This window comes from Leucoraja erinacea, chromosome 26, assembly GCF_028641065.1.
Source record: "Leucoraja erinacea ecotype New England chromosome 26, Leri_hhj_1, whole genome shotgun sequence".
NCBI lineage: Eukaryota > Metazoa > Chordata > Chondrichthyes > Rajiformes > Rajidae > Leucoraja > Leucoraja erinaceus.
The window spans coordinates 7,719,975-7,738,923 of NC_073402.1; the positions used below are offsets into that span (position 1 = coordinate 7,719,975).

The 18,949-nt window shown below is 46.3% G+C and overlaps 1 protein-coding gene across 1 annotated transcript in view; it reads left to right on the forward strand.

Annotated features, from left to right (window-relative positions):
* The first annotated feature begins 5,033 nt into the window (after positions 1–5,033).
* The window catches only part of eva1ba (eva-1 homolog Ba (C. elegans)), a 55,249-nt gene continuing 41,333 nt past the window's right edge, over positions 5,034–18,949 (forward strand). The window contains exon 1 of the mRNA XM_055656081.1: positions 5,034–5,280. The gene's annotated coding sequence lies outside the window, so the exon portion shown is untranslated. The remainder of the gene's footprint in view (positions 5,281–18,949) is intronic.

An 18,949-nucleotide genomic window follows, 5' to 3' on the forward strand; every position in this document is an offset into this window, starting at 1 on the left:
TGGAATTGCCGTACCAGGCCATGATGCTACCAGTTAGGATGTTTACCTACAGTGAGCAGCTTTAATCTACTGGATGTAACCAATACATTGAGTTTCATGCAAGATCTCCCCAGATACTATTATCAGCCAGTCCGTGGTTTCTTCTGAATTTAGTACTGTTGATTCCTCCTTAGTGTAGACATTACCCAATCACCATACCTGGATGTCCTCTATGGAGTGTAAAATGGTCGATATCTTGTGTGGCCTTCAATACATTCCAGAACCAGTTTGTACCATCCTCCTGTGACTAAAAGGGTTTTCTCCTGGCGCTCCGGTTTCCCCCCACACTCCAAAGACGTAAGGTTTGTAGGTTAATTGGCTTTGTTAAAATAAAATTCTAAATTGTCCTTAGTGTGTAGGATAGTGCTAGTGTACGGGGTGATCGCCGGTCGAGAAGGACTCGGTGGGCCGAAGGGCCTGTTTCCATGCGGTATCTCTAAAGAAAAAATAATATGAAGCTTTCAATTTGCAGCAGCACCAGATTTCATGTACTTACCTCAAGTCTATGATGTAATGCTTGGTGCTACCAAATTTGCACCCGGCCCCTTAAACCTCATGTATTCACCGGGATGTGCATTTTCTCCTTTCCCCACCATTTCTTCAGTTGTTCACCCATAACGGGACAACTTGTGCTTTTCCGCTTCTTCTGGGTTTGCTGTGAATAAAGGGCCTGTCCCACGAGCATGCGACTGCATGCGGCGAGCGTGATCAAACCGGAAGCGGGGGCCGCGCGGAGGTCGAGTGATCCCCGTACAGGGCCTGTCCCACCAGCATGCGACTGCATGCGGCAAGCGCGACCAAACCGGAAGCGGGGGCCGCGCGGAGGTCGAGTGATCCCATACGAGTTGACGTGAAGTTCGATCGAAGGCGTACGCCGTCAAGACGATGCGTACGGCGTTGAGACGCTGCTCACGCCCATTGAGACGGTGCGTACGGCCTCAATGCAGCTGCGGGGCGGCAGGCCGTCGCCGCGCGGAATTTTTAGACAGTGTCAGTTTTTCGGAGCCTCTGCGCGATGTCGGGAACAGCTCCGCACAACTCCATACGGCTCCGGCGATCGAAGTGGGACCGGCCCCCGCGAGGCCATACGGCTCAAGCGACCACGTTAGGTCGCGCTTGCCACATGCAGTCGCATGCTCGTGGGACAGGCCCTTAACTGAGATGACCTTCAGGCTAGTGCAGGCATCCGCAATGTGACTGTCACCGAGCTCCACACACACAAGTCACCGTCACCGTGCTCAACATGTAGAGACCATACAGACATTCCCTTCATGCTCCCAACTTCACCCCAACCCGCCTTATCGTTGACAGCTAGTTCTCGTCTGTAACTTTGACCCTTGCCCTGGGACAATCAAGGAGAGAGCTTTGTTCGATATTCATCACCTCCTACCTTAACTTTATACAACTGTACTATCTTAATCGTTCCCCCAGTGAAGGTGTATTGAAGGCAGGTGATACCTTGAGCTTCACTATCATCTGGCCAATGTCACTGACACTCCAGGTCACACATCACAAATACCAGTGTTAACTTCCATTATGATTTTCTTCCTGTCAATGTATAATGACCTATGGAAATGTTGAGTAAATTTTTGACACTGTGACCATTCTACGTCTGACTCATCACCCACGTCCAGTCCATGCAACTAATCTCCTTCACGTGTGTCTGTCCTCCAGTTGTTTTTGCTTGAGTTTGCATTGGATTTTTCCTTCATGTAAGTTGTTGACTGAGGTCCCTCGATACTACAATTCGAGTGAACAAACCCGTGAGTCTGCATTCAATGCCCATGACGAGTTGCAGCAACTTCAGCATCTTGCCTTCCCTTCCTGCCCTTTCCCAAAGGCTGAACGCTCAGTTTATAATTTCATTTCTTCTCCCTGAGCATCTTCCTTCGATTACATACATGACAAAGGTCAAAATGCTTCTGTACCTTTACCGCACCTGTAGAATTCATTAATCCATCTCCAATCCAAGACAACATCTGCAATAGTTCCATCTTGATGCTGCCTTCAGCTGTTAAATGTGCACTGTGGAGCCATAGTACCAGTGACAGGGCTTACGTACTTCCAACTGGTTTAACTAACTGTAGTGATGCCTTATCCCCTAGTGTGGATGGAGCCTACAATGTCTGTACCAGCCTGTCTTGGTACGAACAGATAAGTACAAAAGGAGTTTCCTCTTACCTGCCAAACAATCATTTGTGTCAACAAAGTGTTGCATTCTTTCTACATTTTCACTCCAAGAACTAATCAAACGACTAAAAGTCAAAAGCACCACCTGTGGACTTGAGTATTTAAGAAGGAACTGCAGATGCTGGAAAATCGAAGGTACACAAAAATGCTGGAGAAACTCAGCGGGTGCAGCAGCATCTATGGAGAGAAGGAAATAGGCAACGTTTCAGGACGAAACCCTTCTTCAGACCCTTCAGAATCCTGACAACCTGCATATCTATGGGATGAGGGTGAAAACTGCACCAGAGAGTTGTGAATCTGAGGAATTCTCTGCCTCAGAAGGCAGTGGATAGTTAGATAAAGCTCTTAGGGCTAACAGAATCAAGGGGTATGGGGAGAAGGCAGGAACAGGGCACTGATTGTGGATGATTAGCCACGATCACATTGAATGGTGGTGCTGGCTCGAAGGGCCGAATGGCCTCCTCGTGCACCTATTGTTTATGTATCTATGCATCTATAAAACCGGTACGGTTACAGGGAGAATGTGCAAACTCTGCACAGACAACACCCGAGGTCAGATTCGATCCCAAAGCTTTTCACTGTACCTCAGTACATGTGACAATAAACTAAACTGAACTGGTCACTGGCTCTGTGAAGCAGCTGCACTACTGTTCGCTGTTATTTAAACACTGAGTAGAAATGCTCACAACTCAATGGTTAAAATGTAGGAGGTTATATTTATTTTGTGCACACTTCATAAGAGTGTTGGAACTAACAGGATTGGAGCTTGATATTCTTAAAGTGCCTTCACAACACATCATTATTACAACACTAAAGATAGACACAAAGTGCTGGAGTAACTCAGTGGGTCAGGCAGCATCTCTGGAGAAAATGGATGGGTGACGTTTCGGGTTGGGTCTCCACATCAGTGTAGCACTGAGATAACCAGAAAATAAAGCAGATTCTTGAATGCTCTTGATTGATTGATTGATACATTATTATCACATGTGACCTGTCACAGTAAAATTATTTGTTGTGCATACCATACGCAAGGTATGCAAAGGGGCGCCACATATAGGGCACTGACAAAGTTACAAAGTGTTCATTATAGTCCCCAATGGTCCCCCTTTGTTGTCGGCGGCCCCCGCCGCCCCCCCCCTACGCTGGGTCCATCTTAAACCCGTGTCCCACGGTACGAGTTCATTCCAAGAGTTCTCCCGAGTTTGCCCTGATTCGAACTCAGAGATTTACGGTAATGGCCACTCGTCGGTACTCGGGGCTCTCGTGGACATTTTTCATCATGTTGAAAAATCTTCACGAGTCTTCCCGTGCTTACCTGCCATTAGCTTAGCGAGTCTTCCCGAGTACCTGCCGTTAGTGCTAAGAGACATCCCCGAGCTCCGACATACCCGCTACGTTCATTCTCCGTGCTTTCCACGAGTTTGATTTTTTTTAACTCGGGAGAGCTCTTGGAATGAACTCGTACAATGGGACAGGGCTTTCAGTTCTCAGATCTGAAGCTCTGCTCTTTGGAAAATGACTTCATCTCAAACTCTCCCACGTGATGCTTGGCACATTTCATTAGTCTGGGCCAACAATGATGTTTCAGGTTGTGTAAGATGCTGTCCAATTATCCAGAGTCTGAGAGATATCCAAAACCTGAGTGACCTTCCCACCAAAGTGGATCATGAGACACCAGATTCTGCTGGATCACATGTCTTTGGCCAAACGCTTCATAATATTTGAGAAGGAACTGCAGATGCTGGTTTAAACCGGATATAGAGACAACAGCTGGAGTAACTCAGCGGGACAGGCAGCATCTCTGGAGAGAAGGAACGGGCGACGTTACGGGTCATAGAAACATAGAAAATAGGTGCAGGAGGAGGCCATTTGGCCCTTCGAGCCAGCACCGCCATTGATTGCGATCATGGCTGATCGTCCCCAATCAATAACCGGTGTCTGCCTTCTCCCCATATACCTTGATTCCACTAGCCCCTAGAGCTCTTTCTAACCCTCTCCTAAATCCATCCAGTGATTTGGCCTCCACTGCCCTCTGTGGCAGGGAATTCCACAAATTCACAACTCTCTGGGTGAAAAAGTTTTTTCTCACCTCAGTCTTAAATGGCCTCCCCTGGTTCTGGACTCGCCCAACATTGGGAACATTTTTCCTGCATCTAGTTGTCAAGTCCTTTTATAATTGTATATGTTTCTATAAGACCCCCCCCCCCCCTCACCCTTCTAAACTCCAGTGAAAACACGGGTCGAGACCCTTCTTGAGACAGTCTGAAGAAGGGTCACCCATTCCTTCTCTCCAGAGATGCTGCCTGTCCCGCTGAGTTACTCCAGCTTTTTATGTCTATCTTCATAATGTTTAGTTATTTTAAAAATGTCATTGTTCATAGAGCAACATTGCTGTCAGTAATTGCACACTTTGGGGGCAATCTCACAGAGTCCAATTATTGTTAAACCTACATAATGTCTAGATCTGTATTTGGTCCTAAGGAGTACAGATTGAGGACTTTTACAGTGTAATAATTTGCACCTTTGTCCGATTAAAACTACTTGGGGAAAGGTGGTGAAAAGTTCGACTCCTTTAGGGAGATGACAACAATCATATCGCCGCAGTTATTAACTGCTTGTTCAAACTGAGTCTGCCAGCATCGAACTCGTTCACACCTTTTTATTTTGCGGTGACCCCTCCCGCCCCCACCTCCTTCACAGCCCCTCCCCCACCTTGCCACACACATACACACACACACACACAGAGGGAAAAAAAATGTTTACTTGGGTTGAAGGAGACGTGGTTTCGCGGAGTTCGTGCCTGGATTTGGAGGCTGGATATTGAGGCCACAGACTTGGGCAGTGGAGGAGGGAGGGAGGGGGGGAGAGAGAATAACAGCGGGCCCCTCGGTTAGAATTTCCTGTTGCCGCTGCCTTTTAATGCTAAACAGATCAGTCCTTTCCCCAAATTCATCCAGGGAGCTCCTGGCTCCTGTCAACTGCTTTGCTGCCAGACAGACTGAGCGAGGAGCGGGGAGACGGGGAGCAGCGCTCCGGGGAGTTGCCGAGCTGGTAAGACTTTGTTTGTGCTTTGCATCGGGGTGCTAGCTAACCCCACTTTTTTTTTTTTTTTTAATTCCACGACCCTACCCTCTCTCCCCTGACTCCCCGCCTTTCCGAGTCTTTGCAATGAGCTCACGACTGCCTGAGAGGACCTGGAAGAAAAATGATTCTGTGTGTGTGTGTGTGTGAGAGAGAGGGAGAGGGAGAGGGTTCACAAGGATGCATTTGCTGACAGCTACCCCCGTCCTCTCTACGACTGAACACCCCCCGACAGGCAGATGGGTATTTTTGAAGGATATTTGACTCAGACTGAGTGCTTGCTGGATGAACTCGAGAGGAGCAGGCAGCAATTGGTGGACAGACTCGACACTTCTTCGGACTGTTTAAGAAGGAACTACAGATGCTGGAAAATCGAAGGTAGACAAAAAATGCTGGAGAAACTCAGCGGGTGCAGCAGCATCTATGGAGCGAAGGAAATAGGCAACGTTTCGTCCCGAAACGTTGCCTATTTCCTTCGCTCCATAGATGCTGTTGCACCCGCTGAGTTTCTCCAGCATTTTTTGTCTAACTTCTTCAGAATTACTGTGTTTCGAATAAGTCCCAACCCAAGGCAGAGATACACAAAGTCTTGATTAAAGGTTTACTTACTTACTTACTTACTTACTAGAGAAGGCAGGAAAATGGGATTAGGAGGCAGAGATCAGCCATGATTGAATAGCGGAGTGGACCCGACGGGCCGAATGGCCTAATTCTACCCCTGTAACATAGAAACATAGAGAATAGGTGCAGGAGTAGGCCATTCGGCCCTTCGAGCCTGCACCGCCATTCAATATGATCATGGCTGATCATCCAACTCAGTATCCTGTACCTGCCTTCTCTCCATACCCCTGGTCCCTTTAGCTACAAGGGCCACATCGAACTCCCTCTTAAATATAGCCAATGAACTGGCCTCAACTCATTTCTGTAGCAGTGAATTCCACAGATTCACCACTCTCGGTGTCGAAAACTTGTGACCCAAAGCGTCTCCTGTCCATTCCCTCCACGGATGCCGCCTGGCCCCCGCTATGTTCCTCCAGCACTTTGTATTCTTTTCGCGGATCCGGCATCTGCAGTTCCCGGTGTCTCTGGATAATTTGAAACGCTGTTTTATACTTTCAGCTAAATGATCGCTGTGAGTTTTAAGGCATCGGGCGAGTGCGTTGCAAGCCCCAGAGAGGCGGGGAAGCGAGAGGGGTTGAAGTTAGAGCTGTGTTGTGATTATTTATACAGCAAGGTTCTGGTGCAGGAGAGGGTTAAACCTTCACCTCAAAGAGCATCTGAGTTCAAACACTGAATGTTCCGGAAGAATCCCAGGAGAAAGCGGGGCTGCATAGAGGCTCTGGAGAAGTTGAAACTGGATAGAGTGGCAGCAGACGCTGTATCTAAAGGGTTAAAATATCAGTGAACTGGATTTATAAGGGCTACATGTCAGAAACGTAAATAGCCTGGGAACCTGGCATGGGTTGTGGGAGGAGGGTTGCGCAAAAAATGGTTTTAAGGCCATGAAGGCCAGGATCGTGACTTTAAAGGCAAAGTGACTGAGACTCAGATCTCCAGAGAGTGGTGAATCTTTATTTAATGGATGGTTCACCATTTCTTTCCCTACTATTCAAACAGGCTCTTACAATCTGGCTGTAGGGAAACTGAACCCTTTTGCAATGAAATGGTGAGACCCAGGTTCAAGTCCAGTTAGTCCAGTTTCCTCCCAAACCTCAAAGACACTTGCTGGCCCCCGGAGAGGACCGAAAGTGGGATTACATGGAGCGAGTGTGATCGATGGTCGATGTGGACCTGGTGGGCCAAAGCCATATCTTTCAATCATTCAAAAATGATGCCATTTTTCCACAGGGTTTCCTCCTACATCTCAAACACAGTGTGCTAATTGCTCCCTAGTGTGTAGGTGACTGGTCGAATCTGGGTGGAGTTGATGGGAATGTGGGGAGAACGATAGGGGATTGGGATCAGCAGCAGTTTCCCAAAATGGGTTGGAGTGGGAGCCTGAATAGAGAACGTAGCTTGTCCTTGCAATATTGCATCATGCGTTGGTCTTTAATAGATGCCAGGGATCTGCTGGGAGAGCATGATGATGAGCAGTCAAAATGATGAGAAATATCTCTTGAGGCCTGGCTTCCCTCCTTCCAAAAGTTTGGATTAAGTTCACCCGAGTTGCGGTTCTCTATGGTAAGAGGACTAGTCATGGCTGCACAGCAGAAGAAGCCTTGAGGAATTGGAAATAAGTTGGTGCAATGCCTGGCTGTCTGTGGAGTGAAGTTCACCCTTCTGGTGTAGATCCTTTATCGGTATCAGACTCACATCTGGAACATCAAGCCTGCTCTTCGGATGAGCATTCCCTACATTTCCCATTTATGGTTGATATCTCCAATGAGTATATTTTCTATTTTGTGTGTTGCTAAGATGGATCACTGGTTTCACTTAATTGAGTTCCTGATCAGAAGACTATGGTGTGATGGATGGTTCTACTAGGCTTTGTAATCAGGCTTTGATCCCACCAAGATTCTGCCACTGCAGAACAGGTTTCTAATTCTAATAGAGACAGATTGTCACTATCAATTGTGCTGCCTTCCACATGATAACGTTCTTTTATTGATCGGGAGTTTTCATCCCACAGAGGCAGCAGCCAGTGGCAACTTCCATACTAAGTAAGTTTCCAACACAACAAACACACGAACACATGTTGGAATTCTCCACTAACATTACTCGTACCTGAAAGCAGTCTTGACTGAAGGTCTGAAGAAGGGTCTCGACCCGAAACGTCACCCATTCCTTCTCTCCAGAGATGCTGCCTGTCCCGCTGAGTTAAGGGGCTGTCCCACTGTACGAGCTAATTCAAGAGCTCTCCCGAGTTTAAAAAAAAATCAAAGTCGCGGTAAGCACATAGAATGTACGTTGCGGGTACGTCGGAGCTCGGGGACGTCTCTTAACGGCTCGTAACGTTAATGGCAGGTACTCGGGAAACGCGGTAAGCTCGTGAAGACTCGTGAAGATTTTTCAACATGTTGAAAAATGTCCACGAGAGCCCCGAGTACCTACGAGCGGCCTATTACCGTAATTCTCCGAGTTCGAATCAGAGGAAACTCGGGAGAACTCTTGAATTAGATTGTACAGTGGGACAGCCCCATTACTCCAGCTTATTGTGTTTATCTTTGGTTTAAACCAGCATCTGCGGTTCCTTCCTACACACAGGTTCTTGACTGTTGATAACGCAAAACATAGTTTGGTCCATGCACAACCATTTTATAGTCTGTTTCTAATCGGTGAGCTCGGTGTGAAATTAGCAAATACCGAGCTGTAGAAAACAGCTCTGTAGGGTCAATGTTCAGGAGCAGAGGTCATCTCTGTATTAATAAGGCACTGATAATGTCCATCCGTGTCATGGGAATCATGGTGATGAAGTTGCTGCCAAAGGCTTGGGAATTGGGGAGTTGGATCTGTGGAAGTAAAGTCATGACCTTTCCAAATAGTTCTCCAATGTTACAGCAGGCAAAGCTGGGGAATTGTGCTACAGACATATACTTGATTGCAGGTTACACAGAAAAGCATATACGACTCTATACTTGATTGCATATGGATTACAGAATCAAGTGAAGCAATTTAGATCTTTAGTGGGTGGCAATGCTTTCATTTATTATCACATTTACGCTTGGGCAACATACATCCCAAAAGTATGAAGAATGAGACTAGGAAGGAACTGAGATGCTGGTTTTCACCGAAGATAGACAGAAACTGCTGGAGTAACTCAGCGGGATAGGCAGCATCGCTAGAGAGAAGGAATGGATGACGTTTCGGGTCATGACCCTTGTTCAGACTGAGAGTCAGGGGAGAGGGAAACCTAGATAATACCAATTTTTCCCACTATCCTGTCCCTCCTTTCACTTCCATCTATATGCCTATCTCTGGCGCTACATTTCACACCTCTTCTCTCCTTATCTGTCTCCTTCTCACCTCTAGCCTTTGTCACTTACTCTACTCACGTGGCAATCACAATTATCCTTACATGTATCCACCTATCACCGCCAGGCTTTGCCCTGCTCCACATCTCTCTTCCAACGTTACTTCTCCCATCAGTCTGAAGAAGGGTCCCGATGGGAAACGGCTTGTACCCATTCCCTCCACAGGTGCTGCATGCCCCACTGAGGTTCTCTGCAACTGTATGTTTCTCCTCAAGGCAGCACGGTGTCGCAACGGTAGAGTTGCTGCCTTAAGGGCCTGTCCCACGAGCATGCGACTGCATGCGGCAGGCGCGACCAAACCGGAAGCGGGGGCCGCGCAGAGGTCGAGTGATCCCCGTACAGGGCCGGTCCCATCAGCATGCGCCTGCATGCAGCGAGTGCGACCAAACCGGAAGCGGGGGCCGCACGGAGGTCGAGTGAGTGACGTGAAGTTCGAGCGAAGTCCGCGGGAAGTTCGAGCGTGACGTACGGCATCAAGACGCTGCGTCCGGCGTCGAGACGCAGCGTATGCCCGTCGAGGAGGTGCGTACGGCATCGAGGCGCTGCGTGCTGGCAGGCCGTTGCCGGGCGGAATTTTTGAACACTGTCAATTTTTCGGAGCCCAGCGCGATGTCAGGTCCAGCTCCACACAATTCCATACGGCTCCGGCGATCGAAGTGGCTCCGCACAACTCCATACGGCTCAAGCGACCACGTTAGATCGCGCTTGCCACATGCAGTCGCATGTTCATGGGGCAGGCCCTTTACAGCGAATGCAGCTGCGGAGACCCAACTACGGGTGCTGTCTGTAAGGAGTTTGTATGTTTTCCCCGTAACATGTGTGGTGTTTTTTGAGATCTTTGGTTTCCACCCACACTACAAAGACGTACAGGTTTGTAGGTTAATTGACTTGGTATAAATGTAAATTGTCCTTAGTGTGTTGTGTGTGTTGGATAGTGTTAATGTGCGGGGATCGGTGGTCGGCGCGGACCCGGTGGGCCGAAGGGCCTGTTTCCGCGCTGTATCTCGAAACTAAACTAAAGATTCCAGCATCTGCAGTTCCTTGTGTCTTCAGTCAAATAACTTAAATACTCAACAAGGGCATCTGTGGAGAACTTTCTCTTCAGTTTGTTTTACCCAAGATTCCAGCATCTGCAGCATCCGCACCTCAGATATTTTACAACCTTTTGACATTCCCAAAGTACTTTCACAAAAATGAAACAACTTTTAAGACATATTACTGTAATACATGTAATGTTGGTGAAGAATTCCAGCATGTGGTTGAACGTTTTTTTGCGTTGGAAACAGTGTGGAAGTTGCTACTGGTTGTTGCCTCTGTGGGATAAAGATCCCAGTCAATAAAGGACTACAGTAAGTTGCCATGTGGAGGGCAGCAACATTGATAATGACAATCTATCTCTATTAGAAATGGCAATGAATAGAAAGGTAGGACTATTCCTCCAGTTAGAGTAGTAAAGACAACTAGACGATCGGCTTATTATCTGAACTCATGTAAAGAAGATGAGTTCATGTACAAATTGAAATAAAATGGTTGCACTCTAATAGTTTTTTACAAAGATATGGCTGCAGACTGGGAATTAAATATTGCAGGCTCCTTATCATGAATTAAGCAGAACCGCGGAGTTAACAATAAGAGGTAAAAATATTCATGAGAGTTGTATACGAGTCCCCTAACTCCAATGACAATGTGTAGGTATGTTACAAAACCTACCTGAATCGCCATTGGGAATCTGCCCTCAGCCAGGTCCGCGTTTTGGCGCTGTTTGGAGGGGGCGGGTTTAAAACGCGATTTTTACTAGGCTGTACTAATCGCACATGTTCAGCCTAGTAAATCATTAACGAAAAATCGCTGCAAGACCCGGTCGCAAAAGGTATTATTAGTTTTATAGGCCTCGATAATATAGTTCTAATAGATTTAAAATTACTGTTTCATCTCGCAACCTCTCGCAGCCCCAGGGTTTTATAGAGCAAACAATTAAAGGTATGTACCTTATTTTTACATTAAATGGGGCATATATATAACCCTATATATCAAATTATCTATAACGAATAGCTCATTTTGGGCTTTTTATATCCCGCAGTATTTTTCTCGGCACTTGAGGGCACTGATCCAGCGCTATGTCAACGTTCTAAACCGGCGCGTTCCACAGAAACCCACTAGAAAGCCGATTTAAATGGACATTTATTTACAGCAATTGAACACTAAATTCCTTCCATTTGGCCTATAAATTAATGTAAATTAGATATAAAAATCATGTTATATTGTGAATTATTTGTGAATAATCTTTGGACACTTAGGCTATTTAAAAATGTTAATCTTTCCTTAAGAAATGGCCTGTTGACTATCCAAGATCACAGCTTTTTTGTAATGTCCATTGAAAATCAATAGGGAACAAGATGCTAATTTCCGAGTATGAAAATGGTCATAACTTTTTAATACTTGAGATATGAAAGTGAATTTGGTGTCAAATTAAACTTATTGTTATGCTTTATCTGATGGGATAAATTGCAGACTTGATTTTTTAAATCTCAAAATTTTGTAACATTGCTACAATGTGGGGTAAAAGTCAGAAACTTAAAGGTGCATCTCAGGTAATATGATAATTATAGGAGACATTTATCCATATACAGACTGGGCTGGCAAACTAGCAGGAACAGCAGTCAGGGTGACATTTCTACACGGATTAATATTGGAGACAGAAGAAAATGCAGATGCTGAAATCCTGAGAAAACACAAAGTGCTGGAGGAACTCAGCGGGTCAGGCAGCATCTGTGGAGGATATGGTCAAACGGCATTTCGGGTCGGGGACCCTTCTTCAGATTTATACCACCTTTGTTCATTCAAATCTGGATAAAACAAGCAACACAGTCATGTACAATGAGATGCCCATAGTATATTGGGAAAGCGTATTAAAAGAAACGATGCCAAACCAGTAACAGCTAAGTTTTACAGAATGAACACACAGTTTATACAGTTTCATGCAATGTAGAATTCCCTGAAGGCAATATAATGAGGGGAATTAAGGATAGGATTAGATTAAAGGACAAATATTTTAACATTGCCAAAGAAAACAATAGATTGTAGATGGGAAAAATTACAGAATTCAGCAAGTATAATCCAAGGCATTGATAAGGAAATAGGAAGCAGCTCATTGCAAGAATCTATCTGGAAACAAAAAGTAAAGTTGCAGGAGCAACTATGGGAGAATATGATCTTAAATGATGCAAGTTCTTTCCACACAGAGAAAGGATAGATTATACTGAGGAGGAGGAGTTGATGTTTATCCTGGCTGGCGTCTAAGACCAGGGGTCGTGCTCTTGAAGTGAAAGGTCGACTGTTCAGGATAGCGATCAGAAGAAATTGCTTCATAAGGAGGGTTATGATTTTTTGGAATGCTGTACCCTGGAGAGTTCAGACCTATAGATAAGATGTCTATTAAATAATGGAATCGAGGGATATGGGGTTAGTGCAGTGAAATGGTGCTGAGATAAAAGATCTGCCATGATCTTCTTGAGTGGTGGGACGGACATGAATGGCCTGTTCCTGCTAATATTTCTTACATTCATAGAACTGCTGCCCAGTGCAGTGAGTTCCTGTATAACTTGAAGTTACTTTGTTTGGTTTAAGTAGCCGGTATCGTGGGGAAGTTAATGAGAGAAGATCCAGGACTGTGCCTGGGATAAGGAACAGGCACGGGATGCTCTGAGAGGGGAGGGTGGGCAGCTGGGGGTCGTGATCCATATTAGTACCAAGGACAATAGCTGGAAAGGAGACGATGTCCTGCAAAGAGCATTTAGGGTGTTAGGTAGGAGGTTAAACAACAGGACCTCCAGGGTTGTAATCGCAGGGTTACCCCAGGTGCCACATGGTCATGAGACAAGGAATGGGAAGAGATTGCAGTTGAATACGTGGCTCGGGAGCTGGTGCAGGAGGGAAGATTTCAGATGTATCGATCTTTGGGCTCTCTGCCAGGGCAGGTTGAGGGTCAGGGGGAGGGGAACCAAAGTCCTGGCATGGAGGTTCACCAGTGCTACTCAAGGGGGTTTAAACTAGAGTGTCCATGGAGGTGGCAAGCAGAGGAGAAGGTCAGAAAGTGAAGGGAAGGTGGACGTTATGTCATCAGTCTGAAATGATGGACAGATTACTGTATGCGGTGAGACTGATGGGATGAAGTGTGTTTAACTCAATGGGTAAAGCAAATGAAGCAGATGGGCGGCCAGTGGTAGAACTGCTGCTTACAGCGTCAGAGACCCAGGTTCGATCCTGACTACGGCTGTTGTCTGTACAGAATTTGTACGTTCTCCCCATGACCTGCGTGGGTTTTCTCTGGGATCTCCGGTTTCCTCCCACACTCCAAAGACGTACAGGCTTGTAGGTTAATTGGCTTGGTATAGTTGTAAATTGTCACCCAGTGTGTGTGTAGGATAGTGTTAGTGTGCGGGGATCGCTGGTCATCGCATACTCGGTGGACCGAAGCGCCTGTTTCCATGCTGGATCTCTAAACTAAACTAAAATGTTCGAGCCTCCTGATTCAGTGTATGAAACCTTGATGCTGTGGCCAATGCAGAGACTTATTAGCGAGAAAGACGGGACTGGCAGCTCAACGTTCCATAGTTTCAGATGTAAAAAAGATGGGGGTGAGAGATGATGAGGAGATGCATTACAAATCAGGGAGAATATCACAGTGGCACTCAGAGAGGACATACCGGACAGTTCTTACACTGAGGTGAGCCTAAACACAAGAAAGGTGAAATCACTCTAATGGGATTATACTAAGGACATCCCAATAGCCACAGGGAGATAGAGGAACAGATATGTAGACAGATTATAGAAAGATGTAAAACCATTAGGGTTCTCAGAATGGGTGACACAGCCCAGCCCATCACACAAGCCAACCTCCCTTCCATTAACTCAAGTTACACCTCACGCTGCCTCGGCAAGGCCAGCTGCATAATCAATGACAAATCACCCCGGCCACTCCCTCTTCTCCCCTCTCCCATCAGGCAAGTGGTACATAAGTGTGAAAACACACACCTCCAGATTCAGAGACAGTTTCTTCCCAGCTGTTATCAGGCAACTAAACCATCCTGCCAATAACGAGAAAGAAGCTCTGAGCTATTTACCTCATTGGAGACACCAGGACTACCTTTGAACGGACTTTACATAACGTTATCTTGCACTAACCATTATTTATATATTTCTACACTATGGATGGCTTGATTGTAATCATGTATTGTCTTAATCATGTATTGACTGTAATCATGTATTGACTGGTCGACATGCAACAAAAGCTTTTCACTGTACCTCGATACATGTGACAATCAAACTAAACTCAAACTCAATCTTCCCCAAATGTTTACTGGAGTTTCCACTGTGCAAAAGGCTTAGACGGGGCAGAATTTGTCCGGTGTGTCCAAGAGGTCTCTTGAAACAATATGTCCAACATGAGGAGAGACCACACTGGGCCATGTGTTGGGAAACAAGCCTGGCCAGAGGTTGAGCAGGGACCTACCCGAAATGTAAAAAGCTATGAGAAACTATGACAGGTAGGGTAGACTCAATCTTGGTCCCATGGTGGAAATATCAAAATAGAAGAAGGCATAGCTTTAAAATGGTGGGGGAAGGGTGTTGTGTGCCTGCCTGGTGTGCACTGCCAGGGCGTGGTTGTAGAGGCAGATATGACAGTGGCATTTATGGGGCCTTTAAATAAAATAGGTGTGCAGGGAAGGGAGGGATGTAGATCATGTGCAGGCAGAGGAGATTAGTTTAACTTGGCACCACGTTCAACACAGGCATTAAGGGGCGTAGGACCTATTTCTGTGTTGTTACTGTTCCCAGTACTACGATGCAGGACCAGTCACAGCTGATTTGCCATAGGCGCTGGATGTGAACCGGAAACTCTTACTAGCTGCAGCTTTACAGTCACCATACACCCAACAACAAGGGCGGCACAGTGGCACAGTAGTAGGGTTGCTGCCTTACAGCACCAGAAATCCTGGGTTCGATCCTGACTACGGGTGCTCTGCATAAGGAGTTTGCACGTTCTCTCTGTGACCACGTGGGTTATCTCCGGGTGCTCTGGTTTCCTCCCACATTCAAAAGACATGTAGGTTTGTAAGTTAATTGGCTTCAGCAAGTTGTAAAATGGTCCCTAGTGTGTGTACAGGGCGATCGCTGGTCACCGTGGACATGGTGGGCTGATGGGTCTGTTTCTGCAGAGCTGTATGTCTAAAGTCTAACAAGAAGAAGAAATATACAATAAATTATAAAGTTATCCCATTGTGTAGGAAGGAACTGCAGATGCAGGTTTAAACCGAAGATAGACATAAAATGCTGGAGTAACTCAGCGGGACAGGCAGCATGTCTGGAGAAAAGGAATGGGTGACGTTTCGGGTCGAGACCCTTCTTCAGTCTGACTTATTCCATGTAAAGCAAACTGTGGTCATGCAGTATGTAGGGCAACCATAGTAGGGCATCGTGATGGTTAGCTCACTCCTTCACTGCATAAGGTGCTGCTGTGTACTTGTGAGTGCGAGTACAGAATTGCTGAATTGTGGAAATCACCCCTAAAAATTCTAGCCTCTGGTGGCGAAGCGATATAAGCGTAATGTTAAGAACATACAAGCAAAGTTATACAAAATCGCCATATCTAATGGGTGGCCTACCAACCCGTCCGACCGCCTCGCCTCCTTTTGCGGGAGAAAAGACCGGGGAGGGGAGTGGGGAAAGAACCGGCGAGCCGACAGGCACGGTGGGAGACGACAATGGCGAGCCAGGCGCCAAACGGCGTACTAGGCGGAGCTACTGCTAACAAACACTATGATTGGCTAGCATGCAATAGCCAATCTACAGCAATCAAACTCTACACAAATAATCATATGGGTCCAATTTCTGGGCACACGTTCCCAAAGGGCGGCTCAATTCATGTTGCTAAAGATAGAAAGGGTTGAGAGAAGATTTACGAGGATGTTTTCCTGGACCCGAGGGCCTGAGCTGTAGGAAGAGGTTGAGCAGGCTGGGACTCTATTCCTTGGAGCGCAGGCGGAATGAGTGGTGATCTTATAGAGGGGTACAAAATCATGAAGAATAGATCGGGTAGACGCACGGAGTCTCTTGCCCAGAGTAGGGGAATCAAGGACCAGAGGAGACAGGTTTAAGGTGATGGGGGAAAGATTGAATAGGAACGTGGGGGACAGCTTTTTCACACAAAGGGTGGTGTGTGTATGGAAGGAGCTGTTGGAGGAGGCGGTTAAGGCAGAAACATTGAACCTGTTCAATGCCACCTCCAATTATGCTCAGGTCATGGCCAATAGTGAAATAAAATACTTGGCAGTGAATGGTTAAGAATTAATTTAGACAGGTACACAGGATAGGACTGGTTTAGAGGGATATGGGCCAAACGCAGGCAGGCTGGACTAGTGTAGATGGGACATCATGGTTATTCCCACGCTGTAAGGCTCTATACTCTATTAATTTCAATACTGGGTAAACGAGTATATACCAGGCCCATTGGAGACAGTATGTGGTGGTGTGAGCACTCATGACTGCGATCGTCAGGTTCTGTCCTGCTGCTGAGACACCAGATTAGGTGGGATTTCCCAGAGTTGTGTTCTGTGAGGATGCTGTTGAGCACAGGAACTAGGAACAGGATATCCCAGAGCAGCAGCAAGCTTTTACGTGAAACTACCCCGTCTTAAAAATAGATATTCAATCATTCGTTGAGTCATTGGCTCGCTATCCAGTCGGTGTGCTGATCTCAGTCACAACTGCCTTTGCTGCTGAATTTCAGTTTTGTTTTATCAACTCTAATGTCGTTCCCTTTTCCTCCCCATGTACTTCAGTAAGTAACTTCCTTTTCACAGTCCCCTCCTCCACTTCCTATCAAGTGACTCCTTAAATTAAAATCTATTGCTTCGAAAGCTCCCAATAGCGCTGACGTGTAAAACTGAATTAGGGAACATGATCAGAGAGCAAGGAAGTAATCATTTTGACACAGATCTGTACATAGTTAGCATTTAATTCCACAGGATGTGTAGAGTATTCTGAGGCAGGCTCTGTTGCTGACAATATTCTGAAATTACGTTTTCTCTTTTGATGTTTTCTCGTCAGATCAGCCATAGGGAGAAAAAAAAGCACTTCCTTTAGAGCAGAACCACATCAGGAGGACATCCTTAAAACTTTACAACAGGGAACTGCTGCCTCTGTGAGCATTGATGAGCAGGATGTGGCCTGCTGTTTAAAATCCTCTCCATTTTTTCCCCCATTCGTACATATTTTCTTCCTCCCCCTCCGTTTAAAAGCCATAACCTCGAGTGGGAAAGCGCTGTCAGAGGAATTGTTTTTACAATGGGGTGACAGACGAAATGAGTGGGAGACCTGCTGAGGCTTCACGTTAAGAGTCCGCAAACATATATGACTGGTGAGGGGAGGCAAGGGAAGCAGGACATTCCAACCCCTCCATCAATCACAGGCTCTTCCCAACATGTATGGCACCTTTCAGTCATGCTTGGAAAGCCAAAATAGAAGGTAATATTACAGTCCCAGTTGTATCACAGAGCAGCAGCCAGTAACTAAAGGGCCTGTCCCACTTGGGCGCCATTTGCATCACGCAGATGGCGCGCAAAGATCTTGTACATCCCAAAATCCTGGGCCACCTAGCGTGACTGCGCATCACCGCCTATGTCACCACGCACCATGCACGCGTAATGCACACCATGCGCGCATCAAGTGCGCGTCACGACCAGCGTGGCGTGCGTCGTGATGCATAAATTATGTTGTGTAAATTACGTGCAAATGACGCCCAAGTGTGACAGGCCCTTAAGGTCATAAGTTCATAAATGATAGGAGCAGAATTAGGCCATTCGGCCCATCAAATCTACTCCGACATTCAATCGTGGCTGATCTATCTTTCGCTCCCAACCCCATTCTCCAGCCTTCTCCCCATAACCACTGACACCCGTACTAATCAAGAATCTATCTATCTCTGCCATACAAACATCCATTGATATTCAACTGATGCTGGGAAACTGCATGTTGGTGAAACTCAACACCACTGATAAACTGATAAATCATTCCGGGGAATGATGAGCCTGCTCCCTCAGTCACGAACCAACCTGCCAGGAGATGTATATATTTTGAGGACATTTTCCACGTGCCCTGAATTGTGAGTCTAGACGATAATTACACAGTCGGCTGCCTGATGAGAACTGTCTGTCAGTGGTTGGGCGAAAGCTTTTGTACGAGTGACAACCTGCGTTTTAAAAAATATTTCCAGCGTCAGTAATCTCAGCTGCACTTCACAGCAAACCGCAGAGAACAGATTTAGGGAACATGTTTCCCTCGTAGAAACAGGCAAGTAGAGGCAGGAGCAGGCAACTGTTACCATAGGACTGCATGACACAGGAGCAGAATTAGGCCATTCGGCCCATTGAGTTTGCTCCGCCATTCGATCATGGCTGATCTATTTTCCCCCTCTCAACCCCACTCTCCTGCCTTCTCCGCATAAATTTTGACTTCCTTACTAATCAAGAACCTATCAATCTCCACTCGCTGCACCTCCAGTTCCTTGTTTTGGCAACTTCCAGGGTTTAGCTAACCTTCCAATTATTTTTCTGTAGGAAGATAAATAGATCAGAGACCCACCAACCGTTCCAGAAATTAACTCCGAG